The sequence below is a fragment of the Oryzias latipes genome, chromosome 16, assembly GCF_002234675.1.
Source record: "Oryzias latipes chromosome 16, ASM223467v1".
Classification (NCBI taxonomy): Eukaryota; Metazoa; Chordata; class Actinopteri; order Beloniformes; family Adrianichthyidae; genus Oryzias; species Oryzias latipes.
The window spans coordinates 20,653,301-20,669,033 of NC_019874.2; the positions used below are offsets into that span (position 1 = coordinate 20,653,301).

At 40.0% G+C, this 15,733-nt stretch overlaps 1 protein-coding gene across 3 annotated transcripts in view; it reads left to right on the forward strand.

Moving 5' to 3' along the window:
* Positions 1–6,167: 6,167 nt before the first annotated feature.
* The window catches only part of LOC101172605 (epithelial discoidin domain-containing receptor 1), a 47,411-nt gene continuing 37,845 nt past the window's right edge, over positions 6,168–15,733 (forward strand). For all 3 annotated transcript variants that reach the window (XM_023964435.1, XM_023964437.1, XM_023964436.1), the window contains exon 1: positions 6,168–6,483. The gene's annotated coding sequence lies outside the window, so the exon portion shown is untranslated. The remainder of the gene's footprint in view (positions 6,484–15,733) is intronic.

The following is a 15,733-nucleotide window of genomic DNA, read 5'->3' on the forward strand; positions in this document are numbered from 1 at the left end:
GCAGCCCACACACTACTGCCAGTAAAACAGACCCGGAGACTATATAATAAACAGCCTCAGCTAAAAGTTGTCATTATTCTCATTTCTGGCTAAATTGGAAATTACACAACAATTAAAGCATTGTGGTGATTGTATGTTTGCACACTAAGATGCTGGCGGCTCTGAAAGATTGTTCAAGGCAAAAGAACCAAAGGTGTGGGAAGACTGGGCTTACAAGCGGGAAAGACAATAGCAGGAGACACCAGGTGACGAGCTGAGAGGTGAGGAGCAACCCAAGTGACAGTTTGAACCGAGGACGACAGTTGTAGAACAGCCTCCCAAATGCCACAGATGAGGTTGAACTCCACAGAGTCAGATATGTGTGTGTAGATGAATAGCAGGGGATTTCTGAGTGGGAGCAGAAACATGACACCCAAAAAGTGTCTAACCCCCCCCCACTGCCACCCCCCAACCCCTCCACCGGCATTTCTCCAAACATGAGGAAGAGAAGGCACAAGTGCAATGCTACAGCTGAGCGCGTCTCCAGAGGCTTCTGACCGCCTCAGGGCCAGTCTGGAACGCCGCCCCCCCCTAGACATTCCCCCCTGACTACAACGTGGAGCTCATCACACTTCACTCATATGATTTGCAGGATCACAAGGACACCCAAGACAGGATTCATCGTTGGCTGCCTCTGATAAGTTACTTCCAGCCAGAGAATGATCTGCTGAAAGTGCTCTCTGATGCATAAACGTTGTGTGCTGCAAGAACAGAGCATTTCCAGCTGTAAGGAAACAAAAAAAAACACAAAAAATTGTGTTTTTGATGGAATGACAACACCATTACTTGTAAGAATGCGTGAAGCATGACATTCAGTACACTACCTTGGTCCAAAGTGAAATATCTTTTCAACAACTAGCTTTTATGTCATTTTTCAAACTATCAGAGAATTGATCCATTTTAACTTTGGTGAAGCGCCTACTCCAGCTTCTTTTGTGAAGATGTGATTTGGAATAGTTCATTTGGTGAATTGTGTCACCCTTTCCTGAAAGTTATCTTCAGTTCAAGAGTAAAATACATGTAAAATGTGTTGACACTGGGTCATTCCGTTGTCTTTTTTTCTCATTTTCATGTGAGGTCAACAGCATTTTAGTATAAGTTTGCACTGAAGTAAAAGAAAGGAACACTGATATGAGGTCATAAAATGCCAGAATAAAGATTAAGATGAAGAAAAATGAAGCTTGACTTCACAAAATGAGACTTTTTCCATCCATCGTGCTGCATTAAAAACTATTAATAATAAAGTACAGTCTGCTGTAGTTCACTACACTTGGGAGCTCATTATTTCACAACAATGTACATTTATTGATAACCGTGTGTCTCAAGAAGCAGTTGATGCCTTTGGACTCAACCAATACAGAAGGTTATTTTAAAAAAGTATTTCTAAATTCTAGCTTGACAGTATCATCCATGATACGAAAGGCTTTTATGAGTAAAATTTAGAAAACTGAAAGAATTCTCAGTACACAAGGGAGACGTGTATCAGTATCCCGTTTCAAAATTAAATTATGTGCTATTATCAAGGCTCAAGATAACACATGCAGGCATTGTGCTTATCTAAAATCAAGAAAAACATTTATTTCTGCAAAACGATGTTAGTCCTTTTCTGCAAGAACAGCATCACGTTTAATATAAAAACTATCACTTCCTCAGACAGCAGTTGTCATCTGCCACATCTGGAAAAACTTTCATTATGGGTTTGGGCTGATAACAAGTCCGTTTTTGCAAGTCCAAAATGAGTCTGAAGACTTCGTACTTATGTTCAAGTCAAGTTTCAAGTCATTGGTGACAAATCAAACTGAAGTCCCAACTTTTTACCTGTAATTTTATGCTACCTTAAGACCTGTAATTAACAGCAATGTCCTTGAGCCACAAAAGATAAACCTAAACCTTAAGTCAAGTCTCAAATATTTGTGCATGAGGCATTAATATGACTCCACGTTGAGTAAAAAGTCCAGATCCCCACCTATGTCTAATAGTTATAAATGTTTGTGAGGCTTATGGTGGTTCAGTAGAATCCTAAATAAATTAAAATAGACCATTGGAAAATTGTGAAATTATAACAGAGCAGGAAGTCCCAGTGTCTACAAGAGGAAGTTTGAGTTCCAGGTATGACTTTCAGAATAACAGCAACTGGATCCCTCACTTCTAAAGTTTTAACAAACTGTGAAACTGGCAAACAATGTTGGAGTTCTATAGTTTTGCGAAGACATACATGGATCTAGTCATCTTCAAGTGGATGCATCAGAATGCAGCGGAGCAGGGAGCTCATGGCCCATAGTTTCTATGTCTGAGCTTTTTTAATTTAAACAACATTTTTTCGTCTGCTCCTGATTTACAACAGTTTGAATGAATATATACTCAGAAATGCAAATTTAAGCCTAATTTTCTATCAATACGTCCTCTATCATCAGAAAAATGCTTCAAAAACGTTTTTAAAAAAACACTAAAACAGGATTTTCATCGGAGTAGGTCTTTTAGAGGAAAAGTAATGGAGCACATCCTAAATCTTTCAAATAATTTTTGACAAGTATTATATTTTGTAATTAAAGACTGGAGCTCAATGTCCTCATGATGGATAATATTCCTTTCATATTTATTAGTCCTTTTGTTAAATCACATTTAAATCACCAATTTATTAAATTAAGATGTTTTTGTCCTATTAGACTGTATAAGAAAAAACATTTAACAGGAAAAAAACACACATAAAAGAATTCTCCTGAATGTGCAGTGACCTCAGTTACACCACCCCACCCACCCTCACGTACACGCCACCCCTCCACCTTCCCACACAGAAATCCCCCGGAGCAGACGATGACCCTGCGACCCCCTGACACCTTTAAACCCCCAGATCCTCTCTGGAGGCCAATCAACTACAACCTGCCCCAGGCTCGTGACACTGATAGTCACAGTAAACAGACATTAAGGGGGGGAAACCCACGGGGATGTGAGGAGCTGTGCATTCATGTGACCACTCTCACACATGCGTGCATGTGTGTTCAAACCAAACACAGACCTGTAGTCACACATATGTGGGGGAAATGAACTTTGGCACCCAAAAATGTTTCAATGACCTCCCTGAAAATTTGGAGAGCTTTTAATGTTTTTCCATTGATGAGGACAGTGTGACATTTCTGACAGACCACTGTGCACGCACACACACACGGGTAACAGTCCATTTCTTCAGATAGAAGTGGAATGTGGTTTTACGCTGGTTCCCAGCATACTGCAAGCTCCACATTCTGCAGCTGATCTGCGTTGTCTGACTCTTGTAGCCCTGCACAGCTGTCAGGACGTGGACAGAGCTGCCTGAGGGAGGCTGTGCTGTCCCATGAAATGCCTTCCAAGTGACTGCTTCCATCTCAAATTCAGAAGGATTTTTGAAGTGATCAAAGCTGTATTTCCAGGATGACAGGCAATAGATCACCTGTCTGCCCTCTTAAACAGAAGCTTTTGATAGAAATGATAGTTTTTCAGTTTAAATGTTGGAACATTTTTGAAAGGGGAAACTTTTTAAAAAAAGGATTTTTAACCGTCTTTTACAATCAGACAAAATAGCCTCCTCTTCCTTTTCACAGACCACTGATATTTTATAGAAGTTTTTTCTCCCTCCCTTTTTTTCTCAGCACCAAGTAGTTTCTCATCATCGCAGTCTCATGAGTGCAGGATGACTTTTTTCTTTCATTCCCCTCCTGTTCAACTCTCTCGCTGTGTGAATTCCTCACAGGATCAGACCTGCTTTTTATGCTCCGCTGGTTTTCACTCAAAGCAAGCAGAGAGAAAGGAGGGAGCAGGGAAAGGGGATTTAGTAACAAACCAAAAGTCAACAGAGGAGCTGAGAGTGTTTCTTTGAAAAAAAATGCTGAGTTGAAAACAGAACAATGAAACAGGGAAAATCTGATTGTATGCAAAAAAAAAGTATAAAAAAGCAAAAGATCTCATGTTGAAAAATGAAATAAAGCATAGAAAGGTCAAACTTTCTCCCAGAGGGTTTGCCGTTGCCCTGGCAACGAACAAAGCAGAGCCAATTGGACCATGTACACAACAGTTGAAAGGGATGGAGGAGAGCAATGGGCAGAGGACTAACAAGAATTGCCGTCATCGTGATTATTTCTTTAAATCGCTTTTTCTGGTAACACCAGACATAAAAGATTTGGAATATATACAATGACTTCTGCTCCACACCTCCAATTTATTTGCTTAAACTATACGCAAAAATATTGACATAATAAAAAAGCATTCACATATCAACACTAATCTAAAAAGAACATGCACCAAGTGAGAAAAAAAAAAGAAATACTTTTTTTTGCTGGGTCGATAAATTATAAATTCACCAGAGAACAGTAATGAGAAGCAGGGAGAGGGACGCCTGGGTGGATGAAAGTCCAACTCAAGTCTGTTTAAAGACAGAGAAAGTTAAAAAGAGTGGTGGAGAGTTTAGCAAGAATGTAGGGTGAAATGTGAGGATTGGGTGATAAAGCAGAAGTCCATGAAAAGCCAAAGACAAGCAGATTAAAATGTAAACAATTTAGGCCAAAAAAAAGTATGCTTTTTTGGCTTAAGTTGTTTACATTTTTAAAAAGTGTGCTTTTTTTAACATCCTATGAAGTACATGTGTCTTTACTGAAATTAGGCCAAAATTTAGCCAGTCCCACTATGGGGTGCAGGTAGAATATCTGGGGTGGGGCAAGTCTGGGTGTGCTGAAAGTTTGGGCTGTCATGTCCCTCCGAACCCCTAAAGTGCTTAGAAAACAATGCAGTCATGTTGTCAGTTCATATATATATATATAATAAGTTTTATGTTGAATCTCCTTCTGGACACTTCCCTTTGCATTTACCGGACTCGGGACAGGCACAAGGAGGACACTGGTTTGTGCCCCACTTAGGCCACATTTATCTTTTTCCCCGCTTTTTGTGTCTATTTGTCCATCTGTCCGTCCATCCATCATTACATTTGTTTGTTTGTCTTTTATTTCTTTGTATTTTTTGTCTGTTTTTTGTTAGTTTTTGGTTCTTTAATGTTTTTTTCTTTAGTTAATTTATGATGTTTGAGGGGTACTCATGGCATTTTGGGGGGAATACCCCCCCTTGCCCATGCTTACATCCAGCCTTTACTAAAATGCTAGTTTGACTATAACTAAAAAGTTACTTCAAATCACACAACAACAACAACAAAACAAATGTGATGAAATATCTAAGAAATTATAAAATACAGCACTAAACAGCTCACAAATAAATGCTTTAGTGTTCTAAGTCAAATTAGATTTTAAAAAATTGACTTTTGCAAGAAACTGTCTAGTTTTCAGAGACTATGAGAACCTGCAATTCTCAAATCCAAAATAAGCTTTTTCTTAGCACAGATTATATCAGCAGTCCCACTTCCCAGTTTATCCAAGGTGGAGCTCACAGCTTTACAAGCAACCTTTATTGCAGCTTGCTGACAACTGAGCTCCAGCTTGGGTGTCTAACTGGCAAGTACCTGCAAGTACCATGTTTGCTTAACTTCTCATTTTCTGACTGTTGAGACCTGAATATACTTTAATGATGCAGCATAAAGGTGAATTTTACTGGTAACTTTCTCTTTTTTTCTAAACTTGAAATTCAATCTCTGCCCTGCTTTGCCTCAGGGATGCATGTCAACAACTGTCCAAGCTCCAGCTCCGATGCTGTACTCCACTGCAAACCCTTCCATCTAGGTCATTATAGCCTAGAAGCGGTAATGGTATACAGTTACTGCACCATAACACTGTAATGAAGTTTTTTAAAAATGTTAAAAACCAAGGCTCAAAGCTGTGAGTCTACAATGAAGGGCTGCTATCAGATACTGAGAGTTGTAGCACATTAAATGGTTATTTTATTAGTTGACGTTGGTAAAAAAAAACAAAAAAAACAACAACAAAACAGTGTGAAAACAGGGCAGGAACATGTTTTTACTCGAAAAGTACTAACTCGCCTTAAATCTCAGTTCAATTTTCTCCACGGACAATTTTCATGTTGTCAAGTTCACAAGTCCCTCCCCCAAAGCACTCTGATTGGACGAACTTGCGCGCAGTACTATTCAACAGGCACCTTGCTCTCTTTTCTGATTGGACACAAGCAGCTCAGATATGCAAATGAGCACCTGGCGGCGCCTGCTGCCCCGGCTGCGGAGCCGGGAGAGCAGGCGATGTGGCCGGGGCTCACACTCACCGAGGAGCCGGGGCGGAGAGGACTGGATCGGTCTCATTTTCTCTGTTAACGAGTTTTCAGTTAAAGTTCAGTGAAAGTCGAGTTTAGGTCGTTACATTCATCGAGTACGTCGCAGTTTCGACTAAAGTCGGTGACTGGAGTGCCGCTTTTCGTTAGTCTGGATTATTATTTGGAGGCATTTTTTTGTGGATTTGGTGTTGGTCTCATCCCAAAGTTGGACCGCTGTCAAAGCACTTTTTTATCCCAGGTTTCTAGGTAAGTGTAGTCACTCTCTCATCTCCCTGGTTTAATCCCAAATTAGGAACTATAAAATCGTTGCCGTCGGGGTATTTGAAGCAGTCGTCTGCCTCTCACTGACTCTGTCGTGGCGTCCGTTAGTCTCGGCGTGAGGCAGACTCTGGACACCAGCCACAGATGAAGTCCTGCACGATCACCAAGACATATCCCGAGACTAGTAGTGGGCATCTCGATTTAAACCATCTAAATGCGGGAATATCACCGTTTTCGCGCGTCTATTTAAACCCTCTTTAATCAGACGTCACATCCATCAGTTTGAACAGCAGCTGCCCCTCTGATAGTGCTGAAAACCTGCAGGTTTGCTGTTTTTTTTCTGAGAATGTTTGGGGGGGGGGGTGACCTCACAAGACCCTCAGGTGACCTCCCGTAAGAAGACTTTAAGGGTCCAGTTTCACTCACCTCTGGCTTTAAATCTGGAGCTAAGCAGCCTGAAGTCAGAAGAAGGTGAGGGAGGATCAAAGGTGCAGACAACACTAACATGAGGTTAGGATAAAGAAATGTCCTACTTTGTTGCTCAAGTCATAGGACAATTGTGTTTAGAGGGAAAGTTGTGCCAAAATTTGAAGCTTAACCGACTTCTTGGTTCTTTTGTTTGTCAGACACGGGTTGTGTTTTACAGACCGGACATGTTTTGATGGAGAGTCATCATCTAATGGTTGTCCATCCGTACGCTTCCCATAGTTATGCATTCCAGAAACACATTTTCTTGTACTCATCATCACTCGTCGGACAACTGACGAAAATGGAAGACGTCCATCGAAACATGTGATACTGAGAGGTAGAGGACATGAAATGGGTATTTTATTAGTTTAGGTCAGTAAAAAATAATAAAACGGTGTGAAAACAGGGCAGGAATATGTTTTTACTTTAGGTATTTTAAAGCACAACCTGTGTCTGATAACAAAAGAATCAAGAAGTCAATTACTAATCACAGACACTATGAACTGTATTGCACTAATTTGAAGGTTAAGTTTGGTCTATGCACATCCCAGCATGAAAGAGGAGAAATTATGGGTGTGGTTGTGCTATTTTTCTCACCTTCTTCATAAATGTTTGTCCTAAGGTGGAGCCGTCCTTCCCATTAAAACCAGATATGAGAATCCAGAGGAGCTGCAATATTGTTGAGCGGTTAAAAGGAGGTGGTGCGAGTGTGAGTGCCCGTTTATATGTTTATAGACGGATGCAATAAAGGACTGTTTTGCCTCCCTACCTGCTTCAGCGCTGATGCAGTCCCTCACAGCACGTCTGCTGGACCTGCTAGCTAATGGACATCTGCGAATTCTCCCACAGCGTCCCACGGGAGCTATAGGTCCAGTGAAACTGCTTTTTATCAGCTGTGCAGCCCAGCAAAGGGAGACGCTGTATTCCACCTAGTTGGGCAGTTATGAGAATGCATGGATACACAGGGGGTAACGTGTCTTTGGGCAAACGTTGTGTTAATTTGAAAACATTCTAGACTTTAAAATCAAGAAGAAATATAAGCGGCTGTGAACTGTGCTCTAGTCAATCATTGACCTGGGTCTGTTCCCTCTGTTTGGTTCATTGTCTTGGTGGAATTCGTCTTTTATGACTTTCTGATTGTCGACCTCTGTAAACAGACCTCCAGCAGCAGGTCAGGAGGAGCAGGCAAGCCCAAAGGAGGACCTGCACGCAGACTGCACTGCAAATTTGCAAAGGTGCACAATCATTATACTGAACAGAACACTGTGGGTCCTCACCCACATGAAAGAGTATAATGATTGTGTTTTTGAGTGCAGAATTGCAGTGCTGTATCCATTCTCAAATAGACGTTTGCTTATAATTGGCTCCCGACAGACTTGAGTTGAAATGCAGGTTGAAGAATTTGTTCTGAGACGACATGGTTACTTGTTTTCCCCCTCCAAAGATCCCACTTTAATAAGAAATGAAATCGTTTGAAGGCTGGGCCGACCACTCTGCTTTTCTAAAACCAATTTCCCCCGGAGTCTAGACATTTCATTTACCCAGCGTGAAGTCACATGCATGGCAAGTTCAGATAAACACATTAATTGTGTAATGGGTGGTGACACTTCAAAGCTTGACTTGGGCTTTTTAGGGGTCTCTGTCGGTGAGTTTTCCCAGTCTGTTTGAAATCCCCCATATCCACAGTCATTCCTTTTTTCCGATCGTAGCTTCATCCTCGTGCAGCGACCCCTCCTCCTCCATTCAATCCAGTGTACTTTTGTTCCCCTATCAGATCATCCTGGTAATCTGTCTCCTTTGCAGCATCTAACGTGGAGCATAGACCCCTTCATCTCCGATCTCCCAATTCCTTTTGAAGCAGCGCTAGATGTTTCATTCATTGGTCTTCACTGCTTCATCTCTTTCCTTTTCGGCCTTCTGCTCATCCTCTTCTCCATACTTGTTTTTCTCACTTTTAACCGTTGATGTCTGCGACGGTTTGAGCGGTTTTGACATTTGCAGTTGAAAAATGGGTTGTCTCAAATTTGGCTTTACTTTAGATACAAAAAGCAATATATTACTGACTTAAATGTTAACTTACTCATGAATTTTTACATTTAATAGAAAAATTAGTTTTTCTTTCTGTTAATTTAAGCTGCATTGAAGTCTGTGTATAGCTGTCACAGAGAAGTGAGTTTTTTGGACATTGGGTTTAAATTTCACACAAATTTACAAACATCTGCTTGTTTTTGTCTTTTTTTCAGCCAGTGTAAACAAATCATCTGTTCTATTTAGCATGTAAGCAAAGAAAAGTCTCCCAATATTAAATGTATTGTTACCCATAATGCATTAGCATGTTTGAAAATGATCACATGTATTTCTATACAAGTGAGCTCTTTCACTTCTGCAATATAGTAGGAATTTTCATTTCTTCAAATTTATGATCAGAAACTAAACATGGTTTTTATCTATTGCAGGAATTTGCTAAACTGTTGAGAAAAAAAAGGTCTCCTTTAATACAATTTAAAAAAAAATTTCAGCTGTTATAAAAGTAATGTATAGTCATTCTCCATTCACACATTTGACCGACGCCTTCTAAACCTCAGAAGCACAGATATGTGCCAGCAAACTGGTATTGTTTCCACCCAACCAGCGCGTACTGGGCTCCTCGTCTTGGCGCACATTACTAATGACCACTAACGGCTCTTGGGAAGTAAGCACTTCTTAAACCAGCGGAAAACCCAGACGGTAGCTGTGTTAAACATCAAAGGCTACGCTATCTTTTGAACGGGTCCTTTTCTGTCTGACAGATGAAGTTGAGCTGGACCCACAGCAACACTGAGTGGGCTGGATGTGTCCATCCCTCTCCACAGGATTAGAAAGGCTGTATTACCATTAAGGAACTGTTGTGTGATGTGTAATTCAGCTCTTTCTAGCAGGTTTTCTTCTTCTGAGAGCGAACAGGAGGAGGCTCTTAACAGAGAGGTGTTGTGCGGTTGGACTTTATGCAACACTCAGGTTTTATATTAACCAGCTCACCACAATTTGGAGCTCTTATTTGCTGTAACTTTAAAAAGCTCAACATGTCCAGGAAGCTTTAATTTCTCCTGAGATGTAATTTGTTTGAAATGGGAGAAAGGCATCTGTTGGACGGGACTGGATGGATTTTGTCACTCCAGCTCCACATGCTCTGATCTCATTCCTGTTTAACTTGGTCTCTTCTGCATGCTCTTCATCCCTCTCTGCTTGTCTTTCTCCATGTCTCCTTGTTCCCCCTTCTTCTCTTTCAATAGCTGCTTGTTAGATGAACAAGTTTCATCCTCCGCCGGCTAAAGAGTTGCTTTTTTATTTCTATTTCCCCTCCTGACTCTCTTCTGTCTTTGAATGTTTTCTCTGCGCTCATTGTAAGAGTAGCACTGCGGCGTCACATGCCTCTCCTTTCACCCCATCCCTCCTCTCTGCCTCTCACTTGTTCCCTGACAGGTGGTGGAAAGACTGCAAATTAAATGCAGAAGTTGGGCTGCAGCTCGCCATCAGACTTCAAGCCTAAGAAGGCTGGAGACTGAAGTGCCCACAGCTCCGGCATCCTCATGTGAACGCTGCAGCACTTCTGCAGAATTTTCCCTTTTGACACCCAACCTTAGGTCAAACTCTGAGCAGGAAAGGCTGACTTTTTCATTTCTTTTTTTTTTGAGGGAACGAATACATTCTCCTTAAGTAGAGGTGAAGTGGGCCTCTAACATCTACTTTCACTAGAAACTGAACTTGTCTTGTTCCTTATGCATTAGCAGGAGATGAAAGAGGTGAGGGCAGTCTAAGTACATGTGCTGACATGTGAGACAGCTTTTGCTGTGTGAAGCAAAACTGGGCTGCAGTTGATGTCAGTCTCAACTGGTTTTGCCTGAAGAAATGGGGTTTTTCATTTGCATGCACAGAAAAGTCATTTTAGCGTGTTTTTCATGATCCAGCTAATGAACGGCCTACGGGATTAAAAGACTTTTTTTGTGTTTCTTCATGTTCATTATTCAGCGTTAACGGTTTGCTTTGATTTTTAGTTTGTTTCCCACAGTTATGAAGCTCATCATAAAGCAGACAACTTTATATCCCTTTTTTACCCTTAAAAACATGTATCCTTCATTATTTATGCCTAATTTGTACTGAGTAGAGGGCAGAGATTGCTGGAGCCTATCCCTGCTATCTCAAGACAAAGACACCCTGGATAGGACGCCAGTCCACTGCAGGGCCACCTACTTTGACAGACAGTTGTAAAGCTATGTTAACACACTCCTCAGCGACGCTCATTCAAGCGGCCACTTTGGGCCTCCATGCTCAAGTCACTACAACTGTTTTTCGGTCCACATAACAAAATGCCTATCCAGTGATCGCACGTTTAAAATTAAATCAGGTCGAACTTTGACCAATCAGGGCTGCAGTAGGGAGGAGCCAGAGCCCAAATCTTATATCGGAATAGAGCTGTGAAAGAAAAAACCCAGATCAGGATTCACGAGATTTGCACTGTTCAACATTTCGCACCAAGCCTCTTTCAACTGTACATGCGCTAGTAAATAGTAGAAAAAGAAGAAATCCCTTTCCCTGCTCGCCCATTGTGAACACAGTGGGCTCAAGAACGCGTGTCCGATTCCAGATGTGTCTGTAGCTTTAGGATTGAGGCTGAGTGTCACTGCAAAAAGACTCCACTGATTTGATATAACTCACAAGTTCACGATTTGATTTCAATGATTCACCATGATTTCACTAAATATTCAACTTCTATTCAAAAACGAAATTTTTTCGTTATGAAACAATTTTCAAAAAAGTATCAATTTAAACTGAGCAAATGTTCATTTCCAACATAATGACTTCTTACATTATAACTAACAGAAAAGCTATTTTCTTGTTAGAAAACAAAACCAATAATAAAGGCTTATACAGGCAATTATTTATTGATTTGTTAGATCAAAATCACATTTTTAAAAATTAAGATTGATTTGATCAATCAAATAAAATAAAACTCTACTTAGGGTACTTTAAACTAAAAGATCGAACTAAGAAGCAGGTTTTGTGAAGAGCTGGAGTGTTTTGGACAAAACCCATGCAGCTTCGTCAGAATGTGCAAACACCACATCCACAAGGTCCTTCTTACTATGAGGCACATTAGTCACCACCTCGCCCCCATTCAGCCTTTGAGATGTTCAAATCATTTTATTCAACTGCTGCTAACAGTTTGATAAAAAGGCTGGAGTGAAGAGGATAGGGAGTTGGGAAATCTCATTCAATGCAGGACTGTCAGACTATTTTTCAGTATTCTTCCTTCAGTAACGATCACTCACCACTCACTTTGCCTTAGCGTTTTCAATTGGCTGTGGTAAGCTCTCTGTGCTTTCTGAAATTCCCACAATGTGGAACTTTGTCATTCTGCTTTTTTAGCGTTTGTAGAGAATGTGTTGCATGTCTGCAGTACAGTTTGTTGTGTACAACTTTGCTAGTACAGCCACATCCGTCAATCAATCAATATTTGCATACTTCTGACACATTTTCCAAGACCCTTGAGCCAGAGGAATCATCAGCTTTGGAAGATTAGGGTGTGGTTCCTGGACTTGACGGGCTTCATGTTTGTGCAAGACACAAAAACCTGATCTGTGTGAGAAAAACAATGGATTCCATTTACCCCTAATGCATTGTTTCGTGCTGTAAAATGCTCATGTATCTTTGGAGATTATTTTGCACATTGTTCCCTTTTTATATCCTTTAAAATAGTTATGGGTTAAACTGTTTTTCCTAAGTGTGGATTTAAACCACAAGTCTACTCATAGATCACCATCAGAGTCCTCGCATCAAAATGTTTAGTGATGCGGTTCAGTGGTTGGTCCCCAGCACTTACAGATGTCTTGGTTTGGTTTCCAAACATGTATTTTCCAGAGCAAAACATTGTGATTTGTTATCATAAATCTAGCCATTAGGATAAATTGAGCTGCACAAAGGGCCATGTGGAATTGGGTCTCAGTATCAAATCATGTGGCACAAATATTGGAAGAAAAAAGTTTCCTAAAATAAAGTCATGTGAAATAAAAACTAAGCCCTACTATGTCTATGGTTTTACATCTAAACATTTGAGCTTTTTAAAATGTTTTAAAACTAGTGTTGGAGCCTCGAAACCACACAATACAATGTGTTCTTTTCAATTTTTTACACAAAATACACAAACATCCAGTGTGATCTCCTGGAGAGGAGACATATTTGTTAGCACAATGCCACATATAAAAGGTCTGATCTGAACGAAGCAATTGCTGCTGCACACCAATCAGTCAGAGGTTAGAAGGTCGTCTCCATCAATCCAGGAAAGCTGACTCTTCACCTCGAGGTCAAAACCTAAATTACAAATCCCAGTTTTTTAGAGTTAGCATCTAAATATCATATTTCACAATACTTCATTTGAAATTGGACTAAGCGGGAATCATTTGTTAAAAAATAGTATTTCGATTTTTTTTTTGAAAGATTATATTGTTCCTTTTGTTTTTAACACAAAAAAACAGTTAAATATCAGGATAAACATGATAAACTGAAAGTGAGAAATTGCTCGAAAAGTAGTTGGTAGAAAAAAAAGGTAATAATTCCCACTACAATATTTTAGAAACACGGTTTTACATGTTGAACAAATAAGATTTTTCACATAGACAGAAAGGAATGAGAGAAAAAAGCATCAAGGTACCAAAACAACATCATGAAGTCATGATTGTCTATACATTGTCCCATTAGACTTCTCACTTTCTAATTTGTATGTTTCCAAGATTGTTTTTCAACATGTCTAGGTCCTACTAACCTTAATGTAATATTGTAATCCAACAAATGCATCATATCAGGATAAACACATGGTGACAACCATCAAGCACAGCAAGGGGAAAGCTGCTTTTTTTTCTGCAGCCACAGCTGAACATCTTGGGGCGATTTAAAGCTAGGACACTTCCACAGACTCTGATGCTGAATAAATGAGCACCTTCCTTTGCTTTGCTTTAACACACTGCATTAAAGAGAGCGACCGAGGAGACAAAGAATTGCCTTGACACACGGCAACAACAGCGGCTTGTTTTGGGACAAAAAAAAAAAAACAGAGAGGAGAAAAATAGCTTGCTAGCCTTATGGCAACCGCATACTGATTATTTTGCTGACCTCATCACCAGTGAAACTTTTTTTCAATTTTTGCTTTTCTGAAGTTAGCTGCTTTTTCCTTCTCAACAAAAAGTGCTAATGTCACTTACGCTCCTTGCTTCATTTCTGCTCTAGAAGTCTGTCTGCATTCACTTGCAAGACAATTGAAAACCTGTTTTTAAGATGGCCCAGAGTTAGTTGTTTTTGGTTCCTCACTAATGCTCAGCAAAGCTTCCACTTTTGCAAAATAAGCCTTGAGTGAACTAACCTTCACTCAAATGGAGTTTAAAACAAGACAATAACCTTGATCACTCCCTAACTCCTACTTTTTGAAAAATTTGGCAATGTTCAGATTTTATGATGTGGACCCTTTGACTGTCTATGAGAAATAAACAGTTATTCCTCAGTCATTACATTCAACAATTCTTGCTCTGTTGCCTTTTTTAACATGTTCTTGCTAATCCAGATATTTTTTTCTATTGCAAGTTGCTTAATTCATAAACTGACCAATCGGATGCCTTGATGAAAGTACGTGGTGCCTGCTGGCCCCCTCGTCGGTTGTTTGAAGCATTTGATTGACAGATTCTCCTGTGCCTGCTAATAACAAGCTCACTCCTGATTGGCAAGAATGGTTGTTGTAGAAGCGAGACCCCAGATTGACTTGGACCAATCACTGCTTATTGATGATTTCTGGTTTCAACATGGCAACATCTGTAACATAAACAAATAAAATAATTTTTTTGAGCCACGGCACAATTTAAACTTGACAAAAATCCCGCGGCACACCAGCATCCAAAAATTAAAAAAAAGAAAAAGGGAGAAACTTATAGTCTTTATGCTAAAGTAACATATGTTTTTTATTCAACTGTAATTGTCACTTTAAAAAGTTACAGTAAATAAATGAGTTTTTTTTTATTAAGGAGTAGTTAGTTACATTTATTTTGTCATGACATTTAGTTACATTTATACATTTTAGTCAATGTGTGGACCCCAGCAAAGCCTTTTTATACACAGTTTCCTGCAAATATCAGAACAGAGGTAACATGCACGACACTGAGAACATCACGCAGAAAAGCCGTGCTGCTAAGTTAGACTTACAAACTATTGATTTATGGCAGGAACTGCATTTTTTTGTTGAATGAAAAATGACGTGGTTTTAAATGTCACATGTTCGTCTTTTGAAGTTGTTGTTTTTTTGTATCTAGTTTGACTATTTCCATCACTTGGGTGTATGACTGGATTCAGCTGTGTGTAGAAGCAAGCTAATGAGCCTAACTTTGTTGTGTTCATTTTTCACCTGACTCTGCGTCCCCCTGGAGCTTTGGCTCTTACATCTCAATGCTGAACTCTCTATGGTGGGTCTCCAGTTTCTCACCAGCTTTGTTGCTTCGCTGCCCTGTTTTATGATGCTGGCCTGCTGTGTTTCTACTGGAAGAAAAAAAGTGGTTGGAATGGAGATGAAGGGGGGGGGGGGGGTCTGCTGAGCTGTCTTGTTTGGGAAGGTATGTGATGTTAAGTGCAACAAAACCATTCCTGGATATGGGCTTTCTTTATCCATTTCCTCCATTCGTCACCGTTGTCCTAATTTTCCTTTGTCACCAAATTCCTGTTTCTTTTTATAAAAACCTGCTTTTCTTAATTA